Here is a 17,338-nt window from a genome sequence, read left to right as displayed (position 1 = left end):
CTGGTCAATAGTAAGACCATCACAGCATCTGTCAGGACCAACTGAGGAGGCAGAGGTCAACATGGTGGACAAACGTCCCGACTGATGAGAACAGTGTAACCCCACAGGGGATGATTTAAACCCTCGCCACCCCAAGACAGCGTTGGCCACTTCATTGGGTACAGTGGGGTCTACGTGACCTACCACACAGAATCCTAAATCCCTGCACTGGACATGAATCCTGCTGCTGGCCACTAGGTACTGGATTTTTGGGGTGAGTGTTTGGAGATAGCTAGAACGATGGGGAAATCGAGTGAAGATGCCTGTCTATGTCTTGGTATACACAAAAAAATTATTACTATGTAGAATTTCTAGTTCATTGTTTTATGAGACAGGGTCTCACTCTGTTGCCCAGGCTGGAATGCAGTGGTGTAATCACGACTCACTGCAAACTTGACCTCCTGGGCTCAAAGGATCCTCCCATCTCAGCCTCCTGAGTAGCTGGGACCACAGACATGTGCCACCACATGCCCAGGTAATTTATATATATATATATCTACATATATATATATATATTTTTTTTTGAGACGGAGTCTCGCTCTGTAGCCAGGGCTGGAGTACAGTGGCGCGATCTTGGCTCACTGCAAGCTCTGCCTCCCGGGTTCACACCATTCTCCTGCCTTAGCCTCCCGAGTAGCTGCGATTACAGGCACCTGTCACCACGCCCGGCTAATTTTTTGTATTTTTAGTAGAGACGGGGTTTCACCATGTTAGCCAGGATGGTCTGGATCTCCTGACCTCATGATCCGCCCACCTCGGCCTCCCAAAGTGCTGGGATTACAGGTGTGAGCCACCGCACCCAGCCAATTTTTATATTTTTACTGTAGAAATGAGATCTCACTGTGTTGCCCAGGCTAGTCTCAAACTCCTGGGCTTAAGGAATCCTCCCATCTCAGCCTCCAGAAGTGCTGGGATTACAGGAGTGAGCCAACAGGCCTCATTTTTTTTTTTTGTTTTAATCTTAGGAGAGGAGGCGGGGAAGTCACTTCTAATTTCATCCCCCTGGGGTGAGCCAGTCCCCATAATCTTGGACTTGAAGATGAGATCTGCTCCAGTGCCATAGATAATCCCTGAGCTATTAATAATTATAAGGTTGAGAAGAAACTTGGAACTCTGAATACCATAAAAATAGAAGCCGCAAATCAGAAACAGGTTCTCATTCATGCCCAACCACATGGAGATGCAATTTGTAGGTTACATCATGGACCCAAGACCTAGGATCCTACCATTTCACAGACTGGGAAGACTCCATTGCTACATCTGTGTCCAGATATAATGAACACAAAAGTCACTTCCCAGGTGGACATGAATGTCCCGATGCTGAATTCCTCCCCTGCAGTGATCTTCTCGTAACCTCACTCAAACAGCTTAAAAGACAGCTGTCATGTCTTCACCCTGGTCCTTCTTATCACCACAACATCTATATTATCTCTGAAATCTTACATGTCACAGCAGTCAGCATCTGACCATAATACTTTAGCTTTAGCCCTCTCTCCCCAAGACCCTCATAATCCTTCCCCATCTCTTTGATCTTAGTCTACTAGCTCCACCTGACTGTCTTCTTTTCTTTGATGCCGCAGGCCAGTACCAGCCCTCAGGCTGCCAGCCTGGATCAACTCTGCAAACCGCATCCTCTTGAGACTACCCCTGGGCTCTGATCAATCACTTACTGATTGATACGGTTTGGCTGTGTCTCCTCCCAAATCTTGAATTGTAGCTCCCATAATTCCCATGTATTGTGGGAGGGACCCGGTGGGAAGTAATTGAATCATGGGGCGGGGGATCTTTCCCTTACTGTTTTGGTGACAGTGAATAAGTCTCACGAGATCTGATGGTTTTATAAAGGGGACTTCCCCTGCACGTGCTGTCTTGTCTGCCACCATATAAGATGTGACTTTGTTCCTCATTCGCCTTCTGCCATGATTGTGAGACCTCCCCAGCCATGTGGAACTGTGAGTCAATTAAGCCTCTTTCCTTTATAAATTACCCAGTCTTGGGCATATCTTTATTAGCATCATGAGAACAGACTAATACACTGATCAGTGGTGGTGCCTCACCCTGCCAGGTCTGTAAGCTGCATAGAAATAGTCTCTGCACCCATGAAAAGTTCTTGCCCACATGTCAGATCAGGGGCTGCAAACCTTTGCAAGTCGTTTTTGCCTCCTCTCTGCCCTGCAATTTTCTTTCCCTGAAGAACTTACTATCTAGGTCTTAAAGGAAATTTCAGCCTTCCACGATTATCTCTCACACTAATTCCTATCTTACATCCCTGTGCCCCGTCTCCCTTGAGGTCTTCTTCCATCTGGCACTTCCTTCTAGTTCAATCCCTACAGGATTGCTTGGGTAATTACAAAATTATAAATGTGAGTGTGCCATGCTCTTAAATAAAATTCTTTCTAATCACATCCCATCATTTAGAGCAGGAATTGGCACACCGGTTTTTTGTTTGTTTGTTTGTTTTTAAACTGGCTAAGTATCTTTGGCCTAGTGGATCATCTGGTCTCCATAGCATCTACTCAACTCTGCCACTGGGTTGAAAATACAGCCACAGAAAATATGTAAAGGAATGGGTGTGGCTGTGTGCTGATAAAACTTTATTTACAAAAACAGATGATGGGCCAAGTTTGGCCAGTGGACCCTAGTTTGTCAATCTCTGATTTAGAGGATAAAAAACAAATTTTAAAACACGGTCCAGTGGCGATGCTCTCTCTTTCTATGTGTTCTGATGTTTACTGCTAGTGCCTGAATTTCTTCTCTCTCCATCAACGTATGCCAAGCAGCTGCTAGTGACTTGTGCATACCATTTCAGCATGAAACATGCTTTGTCAGGAAGAGGCACTGTGATGGGCTGAACTGTATCCTCCTCAAATCCACATGTTGAAATCCTAACCTCCAGGACCTCAGAATGTGACTATATTTGGAGATGGGGTCTTTAAAGAGGTGACGAAGGTAAAATAAGGTCAGTAGGGTGGTCCTTGATCCAACAGGACTGGAATCCTTATAAGAACAGGAGATGGCACTGACACACACACAGGAACAATCGCATGAGGAAAAGGGAAAAGACGATGTCTAGAAGCCAAAGAGAGAGGCCTCAGGAGGAACCAGCGCTGCCCACACTTTGATTTCAGACTTCCAGCTTCCAGGACTGTGGGAGGGTAAATGTCTGTTATTTAAGCCACCCGGTCTGTGGACCTTTGTTATGGTGGCCCAAGCATAATGCAGGCATCTTGTCCATACCCCAGACATTGTGCTGCTTTCTGCTTTCTTTGCTTATTTGGCCATAGAGCCATCCTTAGAATAACTTGTGGAATCCAGTGCTGTTGGGTTGGAAAAAGATAATGTCTCAGAGATTCGAAGTAGTAAGTCCCTCCATTCCAGCTCAAATGAGGACCAGAAGTTAACTCTGCTTGGAAATCTCACTCCCTGACCCCACCCCTCCTTTCCTCTGCACTTGGGAATCTGGCTTACGAGAATGGGATGGCTCTGATTTTTCCATTCTGCCTTACCCCAGCAGATGCTACAATGGTCGTATTTTTCTTGGTGCAATCGTGCTCACTACTTTTTATAATCAATGCTGTTTCTAGCCTGGCTGAGGGGAGTGGAAAATGGAGGCAGTGGTTCCAGAGTTTCAGATGGTTCCCAAGCTCCAGCTATTAAATAAAAATATAGTGCGTTCTCCTTTTCTGAGAGCAGTCCAAACTGACTTTATGTTTTCATCAAGTTCTGTCCATTTCTATTTTACCTCTGCTTCCTTCGCAACTTTTAAAACATGTGCTGAACACTGTTACTTTAAATGATACTTTATGAACTTTTCATGGAATTGGTGTGTGGACATTTTTCGTGAGCCAATTCTCCGAAGGGTAGAGACACTTGGCTGCACCTGGTTTTTGCCACACCTGAGATGTGTTTGCATTGGCCGAGATGTGTAGACGTTACCAGGACACAACTCCAAGTCCTTGCCGGTAAAATACCTCTGTGTGTCTTTAAAATTCACTTGTGCATAGTTTGAAGTTGAGTAGCTTAAGAAGTCTTGTCCATTCTTGTTGCCTACGAGAGAGGAGAGAGACATTCAGTGTGTGCACTGGAATATTGTCATGTGATTGCAAAAACCAAATAATGAAGAATAGAATGTACTTAGATGAAAACAGATGGCTTGATTTGCTTTTAGTTACACCCCTCTTATTTCTAGTGTTTCCCTTCCTAGAACTTCATAGTGTTAATGTCTGTAATTGTGTCTAACTTTATTTAGCTCTTGAATATGAGTCTAACTTTATTTAGCTCTTGAATACGAGTGTTCTTATACCCAAGACGTGAACATCAGATAAGAAAAATGCAATGGAAATTCTGCTTATAATTTATTTTTTATTATTTTTATTTTTATTTTTTTGAGATGGAGTCTGGCTCTGTTGCCCAGGCTACAGTGCAGTGGTACGATCTCAGTTCACTGCAACCTCCACTTCCCAGGTTTAAGCAATTCTCCTGTCTCAGCCTCCCGAGTAGCTGGGACTACAAGGATGCGTCACCACGCCTGGCTAATTTTTGTATTTTTAGTAGAGACGGGGTTTCATCATGTTGGCCAGGCTGGTCTCGAACTCCTGACCTCAAGTGATCCACCCACCACGGCCTCCCAGAGTGCTGAGATTACAAGCGTGAGCCACTGCACCCGACCTCTGCTTATAATTTAAATGCTGGCTAATGAAAATATTAAGGGGGGTGGGGGTAACACAGAAAAAAAAATCTACTTGTTACAATCCTTTGAACTGTAAATAAGTGTTAGGCTGCCTTTGCACTATTGTAGATCAGGTTCTTACAAGCAATGGTGTTTCTGCTTATTGCTTGTGGAAACCTGGCCAAATTCTCTAATCTCTCTGAACTTCCATTGTCTTATTTGTTAAGATGAAGATGAGAATAGTGCCCATCTCCTGGTGATGGTGCGGGTTATGGGATGTGTTTCATCTTAAGAGCTTAGTAATGTCCCTTGAAGATATTGGGGAAACCCAGTGCCTTGTTCTCTCTTTTTGCCCCTCATCTTCTATATTTTGATGCTGTTGTCTTGTTCAGGTAAGTAAGTATGCCTTTGTCAAAATTCTTCATAGATAAAAGCCTTTTTAGGTCTCAGTTTCTGGGACCAGATGACAGAGTTCCCACGGCTTGGATCTTGACTCCACAAAAATGTCCCCTCTTTACTAACTACCATCAATAAGTATTCATGTGTACCCACTGAGTCACCACCCTGGTCCTATGTCCTGCTCTCTCCATTCCACTATAAGCCCCACTGTCTGATTTCCATGGTAGACTCTGAATCTTGGTGACCTGTCCACTATATCCAACCTCTTATCTCCCGAGTCCAGCCCTCACTTCATGTTTGTGTCATTGTTGAGTGGGGTGATGGGGCTCCACACTGCTCCGGCCGCCTACCCTGATTCTGCTGCTCACTCTAGGCAGTTGGGGCCAAACTTGGCCAGCACTACAGCCAAGAAAATGCACCAAATTCTTTGAGTGGTGTTAGATTTCACATGCTGTTTTTCACAATGGAAGTTGGGCTGAACACACGCTTTTATATGTCAACATATAAAACATTAGGCATTTATTTAAAAAGTAGCCATACAAACGGAAGTATGTATGTACTATCTATTGATCTATCTATCTATCTATCTATCTATCTATCATCTCTCTATATTATCTATCATCTTTCTATCATATCTATCATATGCATTTATCTATCATCTATTATATCTATCATCTATCTATCGTTATCATCTATCATATCTATCTATTGACTATCATTTATCATCTTCCTATCATATCTATCTACCTGTCATCTATTTGTCTGTCATCTATCTGTCAGGCAGTCATCTATTATCTTTCTGTCAGTCATCTATCTAGCTATCTATCACGTCTGTCACCTATCAATCTATCATTTTATGTATTGTCTACATATCATCTCTATCATCTGTTATTGTATTATTCTATTACCTATTAACCTATCATTTTATCTATCATCTATCTACTTACCTTACCTATCATGTATCGTCTGTTAATCTACTATTTTATTATCTATCTTTCTATCACATTATTCTTTTTTTTTCTTTTTTCTTTGCTTTTTTTTTTTAGATGGAGTCTCACTCTGTCGCCGAGGCTGGAGTGCAGTGGCACCATCTCAGTTTACTGCAACCTCCACCTCTCAAGTTCAAGCAATTATCCTGCCTCAGCCTCCCGATTAGCTGGGATTACAGACGTGCGTCACCACACCTGGCTATTTTTTGTAGTTGTATTTGTATTTTTTAAATCTTTTTTTTTTTTTTTTGGCTTTAAGGAGCGGAGAGTTTAATAGAAAGAAAGAAGGGAGAAGAAAGATGGAAGAAGCTCCCCTGTACAGAGACAGAGGGAGGGGGCTCTAAAGCCGAGAGAGGAGACCCCATGTGCCAGGGAAAAGTGGCTGCTTATATTATTTTTTGTATTTTTAGGAGAGATGGGGTTTCACCATGTCGGCCAGGCTGGTCTTGAACTCCTGATCTCTGGTGATCTGCCCGCCTCAGCCTCCCAAAGTGCTGGGATTCCAGGTGTGAGCCACCATGCCTGGCATATCTATCATATTATACTGAATATATGACAGCTGTGCTCTAAAGAGGAATGGAAATAGACACAGATTGGCTCACAGATCAGCATCTGAAGTGAATCCTTTTTGTTAAATGCTAAACTATAGATCTTACTAATTATTCAGTGATTCTTTGGATATTTATTTTGCAAACTGAATTTGTAAAACTCTATCTGTATTACCTTAATTATTCATGTTATGACTCTGACAACTTGCTGTGTTCCTTAACTTGAATTTTAGCCACATTCGAAGAGTTAACTTTACCCTTTCCACATATACAAGGTTTCTCCACTTCTTATTCTCCTATGCTCAGCACACATTTACTTTGAAGCAAACCCTACCTGCTTAATTTTCTCTTTAAAGTGAAATGTCACTGGTTTATTCACCAAGTAGTCTTCTGAGGGCTAAATAAAACTACTTCTTTTTTCTTTGTAATATTTATGTCCACAAGGCATTCTAAACATTGGTGTCAGTCTGCAACAGTGGTTCTTTCTTTGAACACTCAACATGTTTAAGCACCATCATCTGAACATGGTCACAAATATTATTATGCCATCAAATGGAGGACAATGTAATGCTTTAAGATTTAAATAGGCTTTAAAATCAGCATGGCCAGGTGTAGTGGCTCACACTTGTAATCCCAGCACGTTGGGAAGTTGAGGTGGAAGGACCACATGAGCCCAGGAGTTCTAGACCAGCCTGAGCAACATAATCAGACCTCATCTCTACTAAAATTTTTTGAAAAATAAGCAGGGTGTGGTAGTGCACACCTGTTGTCCCAGCTCTTCGGGATGCTGAGGTGGGAGGATCACTTGAGCCTAGGAAGTCACTGCTGCAATGAACTATGATTGCACCACTGCACTCCAGCCTGGACAACAAAGCAAGAACCCAGCTCTATAAATAAATAAATAAATAAATAAATAAATAAATAAATAAATAAAATAAAATCCATTACCTGAAACATTCAGATAACAGTCATCAAAACAGTAAATACCTTTTAGAAAAACAAATTCTGTTCTATATAATTAATTAATGTGTTTATTTTGAGACAGGGTCTTGCTCTGTCGCCCTGGCTGAAGTGCAGTGGTGCAGTCGTAGCTCACTCCTGGGCTTAAGCTATCCTCCCACTTCAACCTCCTGAATAGCTGGGACTACACTTGTGAGCCACTGGGCCTGGCTGACTCTATTATTTTATTTAGAATCCTAAAGTGGTTGCCATGGGCTGCAACATGGGTCTCCCCTGTCCCCAGATGTTCATGTCCTGATCTCAGGAATCTGTGAATCTTTTGCATTACATGGTAAACAGGACTTTCCAGATTAAGGCTCTTGAGAGGGGAGATTATTCTGGATTATTCAGATGAGCTCAGTGTAACACCAAGCTGCTTGGAAGAGGGCAGCAGCGAGGAGTCGAAGACATGCGATGAAGAAAGCAGAGAGAGAGAGACAGACATAGAGAGACAGAGAAAGAGAAGGAAAGACAGACAGAGACAGAGAGGGACACACAGAGAGACACACACACACACACAAAGAGAGAGAGACAGAGACACAGAGACAGAGAGAGACAACGAGAGATGGAGAAACACAAAGACAGAGAGACAGGAAGAGACAAAGAGACACAGGGAAAGAGAGACAAAGAGAGACAGACAGAGAATGGGAGACAGAAAGGCAGAGAGAGGGAGACAGAGGCAGAGGCAGAAAGAGAGGCAGAGAGAGGCCGAGACACACAGAGGCAGAAGGAGAGGTAGAGAAGAAAGAGGCAGAGACAGACAGACAGAGAAGGGGGAAGTGAAGCGACAGTCCTGGTTTTGAAGACAGAGGAAGGAGCCATGAGCCAAGGAATGCAGGCAGCCTCTGGAAGTCAGAAAAAAGCAAGAAAGGATTTCCCTGGAGCCTCCCGAAGACAGCAGCCCTGCTGACCCATTTTACATTCTGACGTCCAGGGTGACTGGGGATGTGTGAGGAGAAGGGAGCAAGGGACAGGAGACCCAAACTCCACAGTGAACAATTGGCTTGCTTGGGAGTGAGCCTGCAGAGGAGTGTGCACTGCTTTTCTAGAAGCTGGTGTTCATGGCTCACAAATCTTCATTGACCAATCTCTAAGCTGTCATCTCTAAGCTCTCATCAAGTCGGTTATTCCATGGCATTTGGAGCAGAAACTGGCATTTGATAACTGAAGTCCATTCTCTCGCTCGCTCGCTCGCTCTTTTTTTTTTTTTTTTTTTTTAGACAGAGTTTCACTCTCATCGCCCAGGCTGAAGTGCAGTGGCACAATCTTGGCTCACTGCAAGCTCCGTCTCCTGGGCTCAAGTGATTCTCCTGCCTCAGCCTCCCAAGTAGCTGGGACTACAGGTACCTGCCACCACGCCCAGCTAATTTTTTTGTAGTTTTTGTAGAGACAGGGTTTTGCCATCTTGCCCAGGCTGATCTTGAACTCCTGGCCTCAAGTGACCCTCCCGCTTCAGCCTCCCAAAGTGTTGGGATTACAAGCATGAACCACTGAGCCTGCCCTGAAGTCCTTTCTCAAGTGAATTCAAATTTGTTTTGAGGTGGTAATGTTTCAAACTTAACAAGCAAACTATAGTTGCTAGCCTCTCATTCAACTAGTTGGGGCCAAGTAACTAAGCTCAATAGGATTGCAGTAGAAATGTCACGGGACATTTAGGAAGACTGCAGAGAAAGAGCTAATTCACTTGGCACAGAGGCCATTTTGTTCCTCACTGCTCCCTCATCTGCTTTCTGGGATGTAGATACAATGGCTGGAGCTTCAGCATTCACACTGAGTCATGAGGCAAATTTGAAGATGAAAGTCATGAATTAGGGTGGTAGAAGAGATAAAAGGAAGGAATCTAGTTCCTGAGCATCTTGAAGCCAGATTTTTTTTGGAACGTTCTTGTTCCAAGTTGTCTGTAGCTTTCAGTTTTGTTGTTTTTACTTTTGCCTTTTCTGAACCTGAGATTCATCTGTTATTAATTCTCTCAAGAACAACTACCTGGTGCATCTTGCTGAAATATCTGGCTGTCAGTGAATACATACTGTCTCCTTTCTAAAAGTCTTACTCAGTTGTGATTTTTATTTCATAGTCACCATGCTTCTCTAGTTTATTTGCTCTAGATAGTGAACTACTAGTGCAAAGTTGTTATTATTGGAAGAACCCAAAATTTCTATGTTTTAACCCCAAATAGGATCATGTAATTGTCAGTTTATTGAGCCCTTTGGTAGATGAATGTGAACTTATTCTATTGATGCACCCATCTGTTTGCATGCATGTTTGGAGTCGGGGGTAAATGAAAAGAGATTCTCCTTCTCTTCCTAGAGCTCTTGGTCACGCTGCCCCAGGGACTGAGCATGAGCATGGAAAGTGTGACAAAATTAACATTTCCCCAGCACACTTCCCAGTGTTAACTCTTTGTCTTTACCAGGTACCCTTGTTGAGCATTGTTTCCAAGCTAGGAAGAGTGTAAGCTTCCTGTTCCGTTACCACTGCAGATGTCTGCTTCATGACATCTGCTTTATGACATCAGTTACGGATGACTGATCTTTACCTTTGCTGAAGGGTCAGAAAAATTCACAAGCCTCCTAAGATTACAGTAAACAGTAGCAGTAAAGTTAAGCTGTCGTTTTGGGCAAGAAATGCCCTCATATGTGTCTAAATATTTTGAGTGCCAATGCTACTCATCTGCTAGTTCTCCAGTTTGCTGGGAATTGAAGAAAAAGATTTCTTCCTGTTGGAAGAGTGATGATGATATCCCTGCATTGTGAAACTTCAGCCAAAGCAGAAAGGTGAAATCAACAGACAAAATTTTACAAGTTGTATATCATAGGCTATTTTCCCCCTAAATTTACTTTTGGGAGACTGTGGAGCCATGGGGGTTTCTGTAAGATGGTGGAATATGAGGCTGGGTTTAAAATGGCAAATTGAACAGTGAACAGGGTTGCAAGCCTCAAGTTGCTTTATAGAAATGAATGAATGAAGATGGGGTATCCGTCAGAGCCCCACAGGGAGTACATTTCACCCAGGATGTCCAAGTGTGGAGATGTTAATAAAAGCACTGATTATGAACGAATGGAAAGAAAAGACAGAGAAAGGAGTTCAGATGAGGCTGACCAGAGAGGCTGATTCTAGCCTCTGCCTGTAGGGAAGAGGCAGGAAAAGAAAGTTGTGGAATCTTGTGAGAAATATAATTTGGAGGACATGGACTGCGAGTGAGTGAGAGCTTAGAAAGATGTGGAAGCCACTTTGAGCTTGGGAGAACACGCGGGATATTGTCAGCTTGGAAGGATGGTGAGGGTCCCCGTGAGCTTGAAGGATACAGGAGGGTCTGTGAGCCTGGTGCGGTGCAGGTTGTTTGCAGGATGAAATCAGAGACTTTCTCGTCCTGCTACCTGGTAGCTGTTTTCCTTATTTTCTGTTCGTATTAGTCCATTCTCACATTGTTGACGGCTATCGTGATACCGTGATTCTTGTCTTCCTAGTTTAAAAGAATTTAAACACAGACACACAGCCAAGGAGATGCAGCATAGAGTAAATTATTGCAAAACAAAAAGAGTATTTTGAAAGTCAGCGGGAGAATAGAGAGTACAACCTGAGAAAGTAGATTCAGGGCAGGCAGCTAGTTAGGGTGAGAGAGTATTGATTATTGCTGGAGAAACTCCCTTTATGGGAGTCTTACATGATGATTCATAAGGAGGTGGAAAGAGGTGTTGCTATTAAGCATGTTCTGGGTGGTCCTCTGGGTGCACATGAGCAGTAGCTGTACATGCTTTTTCATGCATTGCAGATCTCATTAGCATCTTATATCTCTACCCGCAGGTGTGCTTTTTACTATTAAAATGAGCAAAGGGTCAATTTGAGGACCGGTAACATCAAAATGTGCATGCTGTCTGTAAGGGAAAGTTCCTACTGAAGAATTATTTTGCTTGAATGAGTTCAATGACAGTGCAAATGCTGAAGCTTACTGTGTTGACTGTATGGTCGTGGTAACCATGGTTGCTGCACACAGAGAACATAGTCATTTTCTTGACTGCCTGTCCTGCCTCAGCACTGCTGAAAAGAAATACCTGAGACTAGATAATTATGAAGAAAAGAGGTTGAATTGGCTCACAGTTCTGCAGGCTGTACAGGAAACATGGCAGCTTCTGCTTCTGGGGGGGCCTCAGGAACTGACAATCATGGTGGAAGGTGAAGGTGGAGCAGGCATCTTAGTGACTGGAGCAGGAGGAAGAGAGAAAGGCATGGGGAGGTGCTACACACTTCTGAACAAGCAAAAGATTTCATGATCACTCACTCACTATGATGAGAGCAGCACTGAGCAGAAGGTGTTAAACCATTCTTGAAGGACCCACCCCTATGATCCAGTCACCTCTCTCCAGACCCCACCTCCAAAACTGGGGAATATAATTTGACATGAGATTTGGTGGAAACACAGATCCAAACCCTATCGCTGACTGTCTTTGAGTGCCTTTCTGATTTGTCCTAAGAAGCTCAATTTATTTCCCTGACCTGGGTAGAGTGGCATCCGGTTGGTGGTGCCCATCTCATATCAGCCAGGGACAAAGCAACCCCTTGTTCCTCCCAGCTTGGCTTTTCATCTGTGCCTACGCCTGGTTCATGCCTTGGACACATTTTTTTTTTAAAAAAGTAAAGCTAATTTTAAGGGATAACAGCATGGCAGAAAAAGGGGTAAATAAATGGAGAATTGGACCACCTATGTAGAATAACCAGCGTAGACTTGTGTAAAAAATAGAGTTTGCATAAGACAATCAATCATGAAGCCACACACACACACATGTCCCCCACAAGTGAGGATGACACATGAAAAAGTGACTCTTCCAAATCCTTGGGGAAAAATATGATTCAGAATCTCTCTTCAGAAGTCACTGGTTTTTACTGTGGAGTTGTAAAAGGTCAGTCTGTGCTCTGGAAAATCCTGACGTGAGTGGGACTTGTGTTCAGTTTCCTGTTAACCCCTTTTTGGAGTCTGCCTTCTCCTTTAGCAGATGAACTCCTGTTAATTCCAGGCTCTCTGCTGCAGTGAGGGGTTTGTCTTTCTTGGAAGTAAATCAGCTGGGTTTTCTAACCTGACAACCCATTTGCTGACAGTGCACTAATTTATTAATTCTTACTCAAGTGTCAATGGCTACTTAATTATGGCAACAGGCAAACAGCACTGGCATTTTACCAGACCTAATGTTGTAATAGTAGAACACCTACTGAGTGGAAATTTTAATTACACCCAGAAGAGCAGGGGGACGCTATTTTATCTACGAGTTGGCTGTGAGGAGAAACTGTCTGATTTGCTCTTTTGCAAACAGCATTTGTATCTACTCTCTCCCTTTTTTTCCCACTCCAAATTATTCTCTCCTAGTTTCCTACTCTCTGTCAAATTATCTGATATTAACACCCTTTCCTCCCCTCCCCTCCTCTCCTCTCCTCTTTTCCTTTCCTTTCCTTTTGACAGGATTTTCCTCTGTCACCCAGGCTGGAGTGCAGTGTCGCAATCATAGCTCACTGCAGCCTCCAACTCCTGGATATATATATTACATATATGACAGTCATTCCTTAAAGTTATAATGAATCTGTCCTATACTAATGTACCATTTTTTATTTTATATACCATATTTTTACTGTATATTTTAATGTTTGGAAGAGTTTAGATACAGAAATATTTACCATTGTGTTACAGTTGTCTACAGTATTCAGTACAGTAACCTGCTATACAGGTTTGTGGCTCAGGAGCCACAGGCTAGACCATTTAGCCTAGGTGTGTAGTAGGCTAGACCATCCAGGCTTGTGAAAGTGCATTCTGTGATGTTCACATGATGAGGAAATCACCTAAGGACGTAGTTATCAGAATGTAACTCTGTTGTTAAGTGACACATGACTATAGCCTTTGCCACTACTATGGTCTGAATGTTCATGTATTCTCCAAATTTATCGTAACTCCCAAGGTTATAGTATTAGAAATTGGGGCTTTGGGGAGGTGATAAGGTCATGGGGGTGGAGCCCCATAAATGAAATCAGTGCCCTTATAAAAGGGACCCCAGAGAGCTCCCTCACCCCTTCCACCATGTAAGGACACAGCAAGAAGGTGCCGTCTACGTACCAGGAAGGAAGTCCACACCAGACACTAAATCTGCCATGTGTTTATCTTGGACTTCCAGAGTCCAGAACTGTGAGCAATAAATGTCTGCTGTTTATAAGCCACTCAGTATACTGTATTTTGTTATGGAAGCCCAAGTTGACCAAGACAGTTACAGACTGAGATCTGAGAAATCCCATGGTTTCGGGCATGAAAAAAAAATTAGAGACAGGACCGGTGGAGGTTTTTTCTCAGAATTTAGTCTTTAATTTGAGTTCCATTCCAGAGGCCATTTCTTACTGTGATTGGAAATGTCTGAGTAGCCTGTGTTCTCTTTCTTTGTATTCCTGCTCTGATCTTATCTTCTAGTCTCCAATCAGGAAGTTTAATCTTGACAGGCACTGACAGAAATGAAGAATGTGACCATTTCCTCCAGGGTGACCGTGTGTTTTAAGTTCTCTGAAAAAAAGTAGCATGCACAATTTTGTACATTCTTATTTTTTAAATAAAACTATCTACTTTCAAAGAATAACATGCTATGGATGGAGAAATCTCTTCAGTGCATGGTCTGACTTTTGTTTACTGTAATTTGGTGATTTGATGATAATCAGAGAGGAATCAGAGCATTGATATACCTGCTGGGGACATTAAAATGGGATTGAGACAGAGTTAATTCCCAACTGGGGAACAATGATGCAATGTGTGAGAACCATGCCTGTCTACAACAGCTCTTGGGCTTAGGAAAATCTGCACATAATTTCTTGTAGAAACGGCTGCCTAAGGGCGGTAGGCTGTTGAGGTCTGCAGTTTGTCTGGTCTTCTTCTGACAGTTTATAACAGATTTTTTCTTAGCATATACTGCTTGCACACCCGCATTTGGGTAGGCAGATGTCTGCAGGTGGAAGGTGACATTTTGCTTAAAGGATACTGTGCAAACAGTGCCTCATCTTGCATACAGCCAGGAAATATATATCTGTAACTGTGACCACATGTGTATGTTATTTAGTGATGTCATGAAAGAGTTGCTTATGCTGTAGTCAGAAAAAAACGGGTGAGGTTAACAGGCTTGGGGAATTTTAATCTTGGACAGCCTAACACTTTGGTGAACATAAAGGCAGTCTGGATAACCCATTGAGACTATATATTTTTTGTTGCAGAAAAGCATCTATATGCTTGAAATACACATCTTTGTTACACATATGGAGACTGTGAAGGCTGTCTTTCTTCCCAAGCATGTACAGCTAAGGCTACGTTTTCTAAATCCCAGATAAATTGAGTGCAAAAACTCCAATAGTAAGAAATACCACTAAAGGAACAAGACATGTCCTCTACAGCATATGCTATGTTCTTCTTCTGCTTAGTCTTGCTAAAGCAAATAATTTTAATTCACAGGTGGATAGTCTTGAAGGTATCTTCTTTGTTTATAGACTGAGGTTTACAGAAACGAAACAAATGTAAACGTTGTTATCTACAAACAAAATCAAAGATGATAAATTCAGATTAACTGTAATTATCTGGATGTTTTATGCAAAAATGTCTTTCTTTTGAAACAACCCAACATCAGAAAGCAAAGCATGAACTATAATTAGATCATCTCAGTACAGACCTAGTTTCCCATTTTACTGGCACTGTACTAAGTTGTCTAATAGGTGAATTACTCATAATATGCTGGGTTTGATTTTTATCTTTTCAGGATAGAATTATAATGATTTTTTAAATTTTTATTTTTATTTTATTTTATTTTTTGATGAGGTCTCACTATGTTGCCCAGGCTGGTCTTGAACTCCTGGGCTCAAGCAATCCTCCCACCTTGGCATCCCAAAGTGCTGGGATTACTAGTGTGAGCCACCATGCCCGGCTTACAATGATTTTTTTTAAAGTCCATCAAATTGTATTTGCATTCTTTTGTTCCCCTCAAAATATTAGGTGGAATATTGCATAATATATCTAACTTTTTAAAAGAAGTCATTTAAAACTCAATAGTGTAAATCTGACAGTGTTTGAGCTGGCTCAAGGTTTTGCATTAAATAGAAAACAGCCCGACTCACACTCCAAACATCTTACATTAGGGTTTCAAGGGATAGAAGCAAGAGTTGACCCAACTGTGTTTGAAAATTTCCAGAATCTCTTATCGCACAGGTATGCTGCTTTGATGTTTTGACAATTCTGATGGCGAGATGCTTTCTAGTAGGCTGATTTATGATTGGGCTCTTCCCTCAGCTCCATCTCCTCAACTCAGGGAGTTTTCCAGGCTTCTCTTAGTTTCTGCCTTCCAGTCATAGCCTGGAAATGCTCTCAAGGCAGTGAGCTGGGGCCACCATAGGTCTCACTTTGTTTTTCTGCTTCTAGAGAATCACTGTCCTTTTTTTTTTCTCTTTTGAAAATTTATTTATTTTCCCTTTATTTTAAAAATTAATCTTCTTTTGAGAATCACTGTCCTTAACTGCCTGGTATCCAGTCTTGAAAACAGTTCTCCCTTAAATGGTTGACTCTTTACTTTTTGGTCATTTGAGGCTGGAGGGAAAACTCTATTTTTATTACTCCATCTTGACCGGAAGCGTAAGTGTGGTGGCCAACTTACACTGGTTTGCCTGTGGTTTTCTTGGTTTTAGCTTGAATGTTCACATCCCAGGGTGTGTTCAGCACTGAACCCCTAAGTTCTGAGTCAACTAGATGGTTGGCCACCCTAGGTGGATGTCCAGATAACATTCTTGCACTCTGCTTCCTTGATTTCTCTGGTTTTCTAGTAATGGTAGACTGTCCAAGTTATTCTGTTTCTTTGTTAAACTTATATAAAATGCATGCTATTCCTAATGTCTGAGAGCTAAAGGTGCTGTCTCTATTCAGTGGACATCCTTATAAAGCTTATAATTTTTTATGGCTTGTGAACTGAAAAAAATGACACCTAAGAGGTGACAAATTAAGTAACATGAAACTGTGTGTGTGTGTGTGTACATATTATTATATATATAAACAACATCAGACAAATCTGGCTCAACTTTCATGTAACAAAATTGTGATTTGTTCTTCAGTTGCCATGAACCCCCACATTGAGGATCATGTAACCTGAATGTGCCCAGATGAACCAAGCATGCAACTTGAGAGAAAGCTAACTGAGGAGCAGGGACTGAATTAAGAAGCAGACACCACGTGTCAAGATTCAGGATCCAATCAGATTGAACCCTGCCATCACCCTATGGCAAGATCCAATCAGATCATGCCTCATGGCATCACTTCATTGCAAGGTCCAATTAGATCTTGTCTAATTACCTTGTGCTTATAAAACCTGACCCAAAGCCCAGCTCACAGAGACAGATTTGAGCATTACCTCCTGTCTCTTTGCCAGCTGACTCACAATAAAGCTTTTCTTTTGTCAAAAGCCAGTGTCATGATATTAGTCTCTATGTGCATTGAGCAGTGAGCTCATTGATTGTTTGGTCATCTATAGCTCTATCTATAGCTATAGATACTCATCTACAGAAACATCAGGCCTGTGTAATGATAGTAATGATGCCAAACATGTGCTGTAAGACCATACGGTCTTTACGGGTTCTCTGATCACCATAATCCAATATAAAACGTTCTTTTTTGAAGTTGAGCAGAAAGAGAGATGAGGAGAAAT

General features: G+C 42.1%; 1 protein-coding gene and 1 non-coding gene across 5 annotated transcripts in view; both read left to right on the top strand.

Annotated features, from left to right (window-relative positions):
- LOC112131563 (cAMP-dependent protein kinase catalytic subunit PRKX-like) overlaps window positions 1–17,095 on the top strand; it is a 324,246-nt gene extending 307,151 nt beyond the window's left edge. For all 4 annotated transcript variants that reach the window (XR_010138927.1, XR_010138928.1, XM_063721029.1 and 1 more), the window contains one exon: window positions 16,749–17,095. The gene's annotated coding sequence lies outside the window, so the exon portion shown is untranslated. The remainder of the gene's footprint in view (window positions 1–16,748) is intronic.
- LOC112131485 (small nucleolar RNA SNORA48) lies at window positions 12,128–12,262 on the top strand. The gene has a single exon (XR_002913546.2). It is a non-coding gene; the product is annotated as a small nucleolar RNA SNORA48 (small nucleolar RNA).
- Window positions 17,096–17,338: the final 243 nt, after the last annotated feature.

Source organism: Pongo abelii, chromosome X, assembly GCF_028885655.2.
Source record: "Pongo abelii isolate AG06213 chromosome X, NHGRI_mPonAbe1-v2.0_pri, whole genome shotgun sequence".
Classification (NCBI taxonomy): domain Eukaryota; kingdom Metazoa; phylum Chordata; class Mammalia; order Primates; family Hominidae; genus Pongo; species Pongo abelii.
The sequence above is the reverse complement of the archived record's forward strand: the minus strand, read 5'-3'. Positions and strand labels throughout refer to the sequence as shown.